At 39.7% G+C, this 8,994-nt stretch overlaps 1 long non-coding RNA gene across 1 annotated transcript; it reads left to right on the forward strand.

Moving 5' to 3' along the window:
• The first annotated feature begins 1,059 nt into the window (after positions 1-1,059).
• Positions 1,060-7,345, forward strand: LOC132650050 (uncharacterized). The gene is made up of 3 exons (XR_009588409.1): positions 1,060-1,106; positions 5,714-5,814; positions 5,908-7,345. It is a non-coding gene; the product is annotated as an uncharacterized LOC132650050 (long non-coding RNA).
• The last annotated feature ends 1,649 nt before the right edge of the window (positions 7,346-8,994 follow it).

An 8,994-nucleotide genomic window follows, 5' to 3' on the forward strand; every position in this document is an offset into this window, starting at 1 on the left:
CTCTGAGTTCTGGGACGCCAGAGGAGGGCATCAGGTTTCATTATAGGTGGTTGTGAGCCACCATGTGGTTGCTGGGAATTGAACTCAGGACCTGTGGAAGAGCAGCCAGCGCTCTTAACCACTGAGCCATCTCTCCAGCCCAATACAGTTCCTCATGTTGTAGTTACCCCTAACCATAAAATTATTTTTGTTGCTATTTCATGACTGAAATTTTGTTACTTTTATGAATCATAAAGTAAATATTATGTTTTTTTGGTGGCCTTAGGTGACTGCTATGAAAGGGTCATTTGATCATCTAAGGGTTTGTGACCCACAGGTTGACAAACACTGACTTAAGACAATGTATCCAACCTAACTTAGTAGGTTATGTTGAAAATTCATGACCATTTTACCTTTTCTTCCAGAAGGCACCACTTCTATAATTTTAGCATAGGAAGGGCATGTTAGATACTATTCCTTAGCACTGAATGGCAATATCTACCATATGGCTTTAAACTCCTGCACAGCCCTTCATGTCCATTCAGGAGACAATGACTGGTTTGTTCTCAGTACCATCTTTTTGTTTATTGCTTTCCTAACATGTTCTTTCTCCCTTGGGAAAACATATTATAATACAAGAATAAATATATGAATCATCTAATTGTTAGCACAAATTCTAAATCATTTTAACTTACGTATTTTGTTTTTATTATATTTGTTATCACAGATTAGCTGCAGAAATCACAGAGGTTTGTTTTGACATTCCCACACATGTCTCCACTGTGCATTGCTCATGTTCCTCTGCCTTTTCTCTACTGTCTTCCTCCTTCTCTCTGTGTCTCTTTCCCTTACAATTTATGTCTTTCAAAACTCTTCCTAACTTCAGTGCTTGCCTATCATTAACTATTTACTTTGAGACACACCTCACTGATTGTGACATCCTAGAATGTTCTGGGCACTTCTGCTGAGAATTGCTGGGATTAGTGGACTAATCCAAGGTCATCTGGTTAATTAATAACAGTGCTGGTGTTCAAGGTCTATTTTTGTACTCCTTATGCTTTCTGAGCTACATTTTAGTCATAAAAACTAACAGGAACTCACATGCTCACTAAAGCTGGGGACCCGAGGTAAGCATTAAATAACAGCTATAGCAACTTATGATGCACTATTTACACATTAAATTTCTTATTTAGTCCTGAAAAGATTAGAGGAAAAATATGATCCTAAAAAAGTCTATCAGTCTGTCTGTCTGTGTCTGTCTGTCTGTCTGTCTGTCTGTCTGTCTGTCTCTCTTTCTTGCATATGTGCAGGTGCCAAGTTGGCATTTGTGATGTCTGTCTCTCCATATGATTCTGCAACAATGCTACTTCATGTTAGACAACACACTATATGAAATATTGGTAGTAATGCAAGTGTACTGAGATGAAACAAAAATGTCATATCATTGGTGTTGCAAACTTAGGTGTGTTACAATCAGTTGTCTACAGTTCCATCCAGGTTTCTTGAACTATAGAGCACTGTAGGCTTCAGTGATACAATGGTATTTCAGTTAGGAGAAACACAGATGGAAGTGTGTCCAGATCCTATCACTATTTTCCAATCCATTGTGTGTAACCAGAAACAACCCTTTATCTCAGAAGCTTAGATCCTGTTCTTGAATGGACTTCTTTTCTTTTGGAAATGCCTTCCTGGAATATTCTATTTACCTACAAAAGATCTTGCTTCTTTTAGAGATTTTCTAATTAAATAATATGCATCTGTACACACACACACACACACACACACACACACACACATACACACACATACATACTAACCTGGGAAACTCTTAGTTCCTATTAGCATAATGTACTGATGGAGATGATGGTGTCATTTGTGTGCACTCACTATAAGCATCCAACTACCAACTTTGGTCCTCTAATAGAGCTTGTCACAGTGAAAAATAAGTTTTAGGTGTCCAAGGAGAAAGATTTAGATTCTAAGACAGATTTGCTAAAGTAGTATATTGTATGCACTTAAGTCCAGCAAAAAAAAAAATTATCAAAACTATGGAATATATGTCCCCAGGGTATCATCACAGTTAATGTTTGCTCTCGTATCTTATCACCTAAGTTTCATGAAGCTGGAGATGCTTCAAAATTCTGAAAGCCCTAGATCTGTGTTTTTCTTCCCTGTTCTCCATAACTGACCTAGTTGATCCATTCCCCAGCCTGACCCTGTCATGTTTCTTGGAGCATTAGACTAGACGATCACTTTAAAGATTCTTCTGCACTCTGGATCCATGGTTCCATGAACCTGGAGTTCTTCAATGTAGTCCAGGTTGCTGTGCTTTTCTAGCACAATTGTCCAGCCGAATCTTCTGTGAAGTCCATAGAAGTTGAGTTCTTGAATTGGGAAAATGACTCTTATGAAAGTGTCCTGGACTTTATTTATCTAATAGAGATCTAGGCAAAATCCTCAAACTCCAAGACATTGGTTACATGTTTCTCTATAAGATGAAACATGAAAAAATGGGGATTCTACAGACTGAAAAAATATACACAAATAAAAGAGTATAGAAGCAACCTATGTTGTGGAAATAAAAGCTTACCTCATAGGAAGTAAGTGTTAGGAAAAGAACTGTGCCTAGGCAAAGGCTGAGTCAATGCCTTCTTGGAACAGGTTTTATGGAAATTATCAATAGAGTAAGAACCTAATGAGTTGCTAAAGAGAAGACCTGCTCACCTTGCTCCTGCATTTTAAGTCCTCAGAAGATACTGGCTCAACTACTGCTCAATGCCAGATCTGGCATATGAGGACAACCGGGTATAAAGCAAAGGGAAAGGGCTTGCTCTATGCTTGAGCAATCTGACTTAGGTCAACAAGGCTTTAGTAACACCTGGAGGAAATCCAAGGCCAGTTATTTCTTCAGGAAGTCTGAACTTTCAGATAAGAAAAGGCTTTCTATTCTCACTTAAGATCCCTATCCTTTAACCATCAAGCCCATGTGAGTCTTCCAGAACCAGCTTAAGAAAGCTTGCATTTCTGAATCCCTTCTCTCTTCTTTTCAATTACTTCCCATTTATATACCAATACTCCGCTCAATGTCAAAACCTTAGTTAGGACCACCCCCCCCCAATTATCCCAATAGAAAAAGGAAGTAGCTTTTATTCCTTTCTCCCAGAACAGTGAAGTCTTATTATAACCCACTCTCTATTATAGGACATGCCATCTTATATTGTGATTATGTTAGGACATGGCATCTGATATTATGATTATTTCCTTTTTTTGAAGTTAGAAATATTTGTGTTTTGTTTCTTAAAATCTTAGCTTAAACCAACACTAACACACTAGTTTTTTTCACAGGCAATTCCACCTGCAGCTGAAGTTTGACTCCACTAAGCTTTATCTCCAATATCTGTCACTTGAGTTTGATTCTCAGGTTTCCTATGTTTCCTGACTTGTATGTGGTTTATCAGAAACGCCAATCTTACATCATCTCAGAGGTTTTGCCAACAAGAGAAGGAAACTCTTATTCTGAAGCTAAACAAGTCTTCTGGTTTCTGATTGGCCTAGCTTTCATCATGTACTCGAATCTAACCAGTTGCTATAGTCTAGAGATTATAAGTCTCTAATTAGCTTGAAAGAGGCTATATGCTCCCCCTCACCCATGGAGGCCAGACTTGTTTAAGCCCTGTGGGATAGGAGAAGCAGAGGGTTGGTGTTTAATAAAAATGAAATGAGTATTAGAACTGCCACAAAAAGTGAGCTGTGGGTGCCTCATAACATTGTTTCTGACACATAGTAGGCATTTAATAAATGATTACTGGGTATGTGGATAAAACAGTGACTATAAGCCTCGTTCTACCCTCATTTCTATTCACTGCTCTCATCCATATTGTTACTGGAGACCATTAGTCTTCTGAAAATTAAAGCTTCAACAACTTGCATCCTTCTACACTGTTCTTTTTCCAGTTCTAGCCAACATGACTTTGATTGGTCATGATTGGACTGATTTTATTCATAAGACACAGAAAAGATTTTTTGCTAATATTCTTTAAAGATTTTTCACAGAGTGATTAGATTATTACTAATCTAATAATACACCAGATTAATGGTGTTATTAATTAATAATATTATGTGATTTTTCCAGCAATAATGTAGCTCACTTAAAGAAACATTTGAAAATCTATTATTCTGAAAAGCTTTAATGACCAAAATTAGAATAGTTAATGTTACTCTCCAGCCATTACAGAGCATATTTCCCCCACAATAAGCAACCAAATAAATAAAAACTGTATTCCTCAAGGTAGAAGAATTATACGTTTTATTTATTCATATATTGCCACTTTATCTACAGCTAACATTCACCAACCCATATGTTGAATCCTTTTTTTTCGTAAGGGAGAGGAAACTTAATAGGAGATTCTAGTCTTACATACCTAATTATGACTCCCTCCAGGCTAAAGTAGATTGTGTTCAAGGACTTTTTGGTCTGTACCAAAAACACTATCCCCAGGCCCAGGCTGGACCTAGAGACTTGGAAAATCAGAGTACCAATCCAAGTGAAAGCCTGAATGCAATATCTGAACATACTGCAGCGTGGAAAATGGGTCCCTGCTCTTAAGTCTACTTTCTTTTTCTTTCCTTTCTTTTCTTTTGTCCCTGGCTCCATCTCATATTGTTAGATGTCATACATGTGTACATAAGAACACTAAAGTCTATCTGCCCCAGATTCATCATTGTACTTTGAAAACAGTCACTCCCTGGCCCTCTCTGGGGGCCAACAGACCACACCAACTCTTTTGCTCATCACCAGAGGAAGGCTCTTGGGAAAAGGCTTGCATAAGCTCTAGGTACATTCCCATACTCCTCACACTATTTAAAGAAAGGGGATACCAGAAGATCATTAGAGAGCTCATCTCTAAAGCATACTGCCAAGAACAAGGACCTCTACATAGAGCCAAGAGAAGAGCTGCCCATAGTTGAGGGTGTTGGATCACACTAAATGAAATTATATCTGTCATTACAACTACTGCTGCACAAGCATGCTCACACAAGTGCAACACACACACACACACACACACACACACACACACACACACCATACTCAACCATGGTTTAAGATTTAGAAAGTATCTCTATAATAAAAACAACCTGGTCCTCAGATGAAACTATGGTCAACATATGACCCTGAGCCCTTAGGTCCTTACAAGTTTGATTGAATCAACAGACCACAGTGAACACAACACCCATCAAGAAAGCCTCCAAAGCTGTAACAGAGATTGTTGCCTCCCTGCCACTTACCTTCAGCATGCACCATTGCCATTGTTACCAATGACATCATTTTCTGAACACTTTAAACTCCTCACCTTAAGGCTTCTCTTTGGTGGATCATGGGCAGGTCAAAAGGTTCATTCATACTAGGAGCACACTCAGTCATGATGGGAAGAGCTGGAGGGAGAATCCCTAGCTTCCCCTTCCTCAAGTGTGATCATTGTGAGTTCTACACCATTTCCTGGAGGTACCCACTGAGACTGAGTATTTCTTGTTCACAATGGTAGCCATTTTGAAATCCTTTCCAGGTTTCTCTCTCTTCCCTGCCACACTCCTCTAACTTTATTTTGGGGGCGCGGGTATTTGCCATGAATATTTCCATAGCTAAGTCTGCACTCTCAATTATTTTCTTTGACAATTGTTTCTTGTGTACACAACCTTGATTTCTAGATATTTTTGTTTTATTTTGCTTTTTGAGGCTGGGTTTCTCTGCATAGTCTTGGCTGTCCTGGAACTCACTCTGTGGACCAGGATGACCTCAAACTCACAAAGACCCACCTACTATTGCTAGGATTAAAGGTGTGTACCACCATTGCCCTGATATCCCAAGAATATTGACAGATGTGGCATTTCAAGCACCACTCTCTGAGTTCCTCTGTTTCATTTCTACAGATGAGGAAACCAAGACTCAGCAAAATCCAATAACTTCCCCGAGCTTTCACAATGAGAAGGCAACAGAAGCAGGATTGGAACCAAATTGGATTTCCAAACTCAAATGACTGATGAATGAGCTCCCATAGTATTGCATATCACCCTAATGCCTCAAAAGAGGAGATCAAAGTGTTCTTAATCAGGGTGGAAATCCACAGTCTATAATTGTCGAGTTGTCAGATCATCCGTCTTTTTTTTTCATACATTGATGACGATAATTTCAGATTTGTTAAATAACATGCTACAGTCCCAATGCTTCATGCCTTTCTTAGAACATGGGATAGGATGTGCTCTGTATACAAGTTAGTTGGCTCCTTGCCCTTCCTCCTCCTCTCTATCAGGTTCATTACTTGGACTTACAAGAGGGCAAGTAATGGCATAGGAGAAGTTAGCCTCAAATGCTTGTTGTTTCTAGAAGGTATACAGCATGTAATGGCATAGGAGAATTTAGCCTCAAATACTTGTTGTTTCCAGAAAGTATCTGGCTAATTTATTTCAAAAGGCTTTTGCTCCTATGAAGTTTAATCGAGTTGGTGCGTATTAAAGGACTCGCTTAATCTTCATCTGAATGTGAGCAGTAAATATGTTTTGGAGATTATACTCATTTCCCAGTGACTCTAAGTACTTTCCTATTCTAAAGCTGATTCTTATCCTTCAGAGCAAAAGGGTTTCAATTCTATGGAGTCACCAAAATAAAATACAGAGTCACAAGCAAAGTGGTTGTTTACCCTTTGGTACAGGAACACACCCAGCAAGAGCCACGCTGTGAAGGCTGACTCCTTAATGAACCATCCTTTGTGCTACTTGCCTTCTGAATATGTACAAGACTATGGGTGTCTGCAAAAAGCCTTCAAAATCACCGGGCTGGGATAGGGAGCTACCACCTGTGAGCTGCTGGTATTCCACTTTGTTGCTTCTAATGGAAGGCCAGCTTATCCACTATGGGTGGAATTGCTAAGCCCTGTCAGGGGAGAGATTTTGCCAAATAAATTTTAATGGCTTGGAATCAAGTTCAATTCATGAAAAAAACGAAAGACAGGAAAGCTTGCTTGGTATCATATGAGCAATACTAAACTTTTACATCCTGTAAGCACATGGGATGTACAAGTTGCTGGGAGAGTATGAAGAATTTCTGTTCCTCTGCCAGAAGAAATTCATCCTAGCATTATCTGAGGAAGGTCTTTGATGTCTTCTCTGTGTTAGTGAAATAGTCTTGAATCAGATAGGAACACAGACAGTCTAGTTACACAAGAACTAGACAGTAAGTTCAATGGTGTGGGGTGAAAGATAACTGATTGATCAAGAAAGATGGCAGCCAAGGATGTGTAGTTGCTATCTCACATTGGGTCACATCCTAACAATTCCCTTCTGAATTATGCTTCTAGACACCCCCAGGCTTGTTGATCAAATGGAAACATATAATCTAATAGACTAAAACAAAGCAAAATAAAATAAAAACAAACAAAATCAACAAAAACCCTCCTAGCCAAATTCTAGTCTCAGTTGGGATTAGAACCCAAATATTTCTGTGGCTAATGCCTGTACATTTTGTTTTGCTACTTTACTAACTGTTGGCCTAGGGGTGGGAGGTAGGGGAGTCATACAGTACAAGGTCAGTTCTGTTACCCATGTGGCCTTGAGCAAATAATTTACTCTGTTGAATAATCAGTTCCATCTGCAAAATACGGATAATTACTATGATTGACACATGTTATTTCATTGCCATAAGGAAAAAATGAGCTAATACATTTGCAAGAGTGTTAGAGGCAGATAAGAGCTACTCAAATATAATTTACGGTCATTTATTGATGGTGATGATGACAACGACCGTGACAATGGTGATGATGATCACTGTATCACCAAAGACATTTCAAAGAATACTTTAAAGTAGTGACGCTCTTTAGCATAAAGATGTTCATGGAACATGCACAGAATTTGGTATCTGAGAAGCTGCTGCTTGCCAAGTAGAAGGATGACTCCAGGTACTAGGGAACCAGGCAATGTAGGTTGGAAGGAAATGATGCCATGGTCAAGTATTAATGACCTCATCTGAGGTGTCATCATGGTTAGAGACCAGCAAGAGAGCAAAGGGGAGGGCAGAGGGAATCCAGATGAGATTGCAGTACTGGGCTACAGTGAGATCTTTTTATCTTTGTTAGCTGTTAGGTTCAGATCATATTTTTGAACAATGAGCAAGCAGCCTTATGTCAAAACCATCTGGGTCTGCTCAGGGACAGGCTTCCAGCTGCATGAGAATGGAGGTGGAGTCTTCAAATATTTATGAACTTCAGATGCATGGCCTCTGGAGCTCCAGGAGGTGAAAGCACATTCCAGATGCATAAAGGATGGGCAACACCACAGGAGGCTCTGGTTCAAACATCCCCAGTTGAGCATGAGTTGCTACAGATGTAGGCAAGAAAAGTCTGGAAGCTTCAGGACAAGTAAGTTTCAGAGTGATCAGGCTCTGCAGTGAAAAAACACAGAGATCCTGTCTCCACGGATGTGTTTAAGGTGGATACAGTGTTCCCACAATGAGTCGGTCAGTCTGTTGGTTCTTTTTATGCTTTTAAAAGTTGAACTCCTCGGAGTGAGAGAAATAGGTTATCCTTGTTGCCAAAGGTGTTGGAATTCATTCCAGCATCTCACTGGTTTTGTTATACTAGAAGCAGTTTGTTCCAACTTGTTGAGATGGCAGCAATATCTTTGGCCTGGAACCTGGATTTGAAGCCCTTGGGCAGACAGGGTTGACAATGGACTGACTGTAAGATAAAGTATCAAAAGGCTACAGTCCACTAAAGGTAAGGAAGCAAAGAAGGGGACCTTTTGTCTTTTCCAACCCACCTGGGGCTTCTCAGATGTGACTTTGATCTTTCTATGACTCCGATAAGGAAGGTGTCCCTTCTCCAGACACATTATCTCTTCTCTTTTCACACCAGCATTTACAGTTGGAAGAGGGGCACTGGCCCTGTAGAGGCCATGAGGGTTCAGCTTGCAGAACAGAAGTGGGAAGTAAGGCCTTTGGTGATTTTATTTGAGCTGGGCTGCTGG

Source organism: Meriones unguiculatus, chromosome X, assembly GCF_030254825.1.
Source record: "Meriones unguiculatus strain TT.TT164.6M chromosome X, Bangor_MerUng_6.1, whole genome shotgun sequence".
NCBI classification, from domain to species: Eukaryota; Metazoa; Chordata; class Mammalia; order Rodentia; family Muridae; genus Meriones; species Meriones unguiculatus.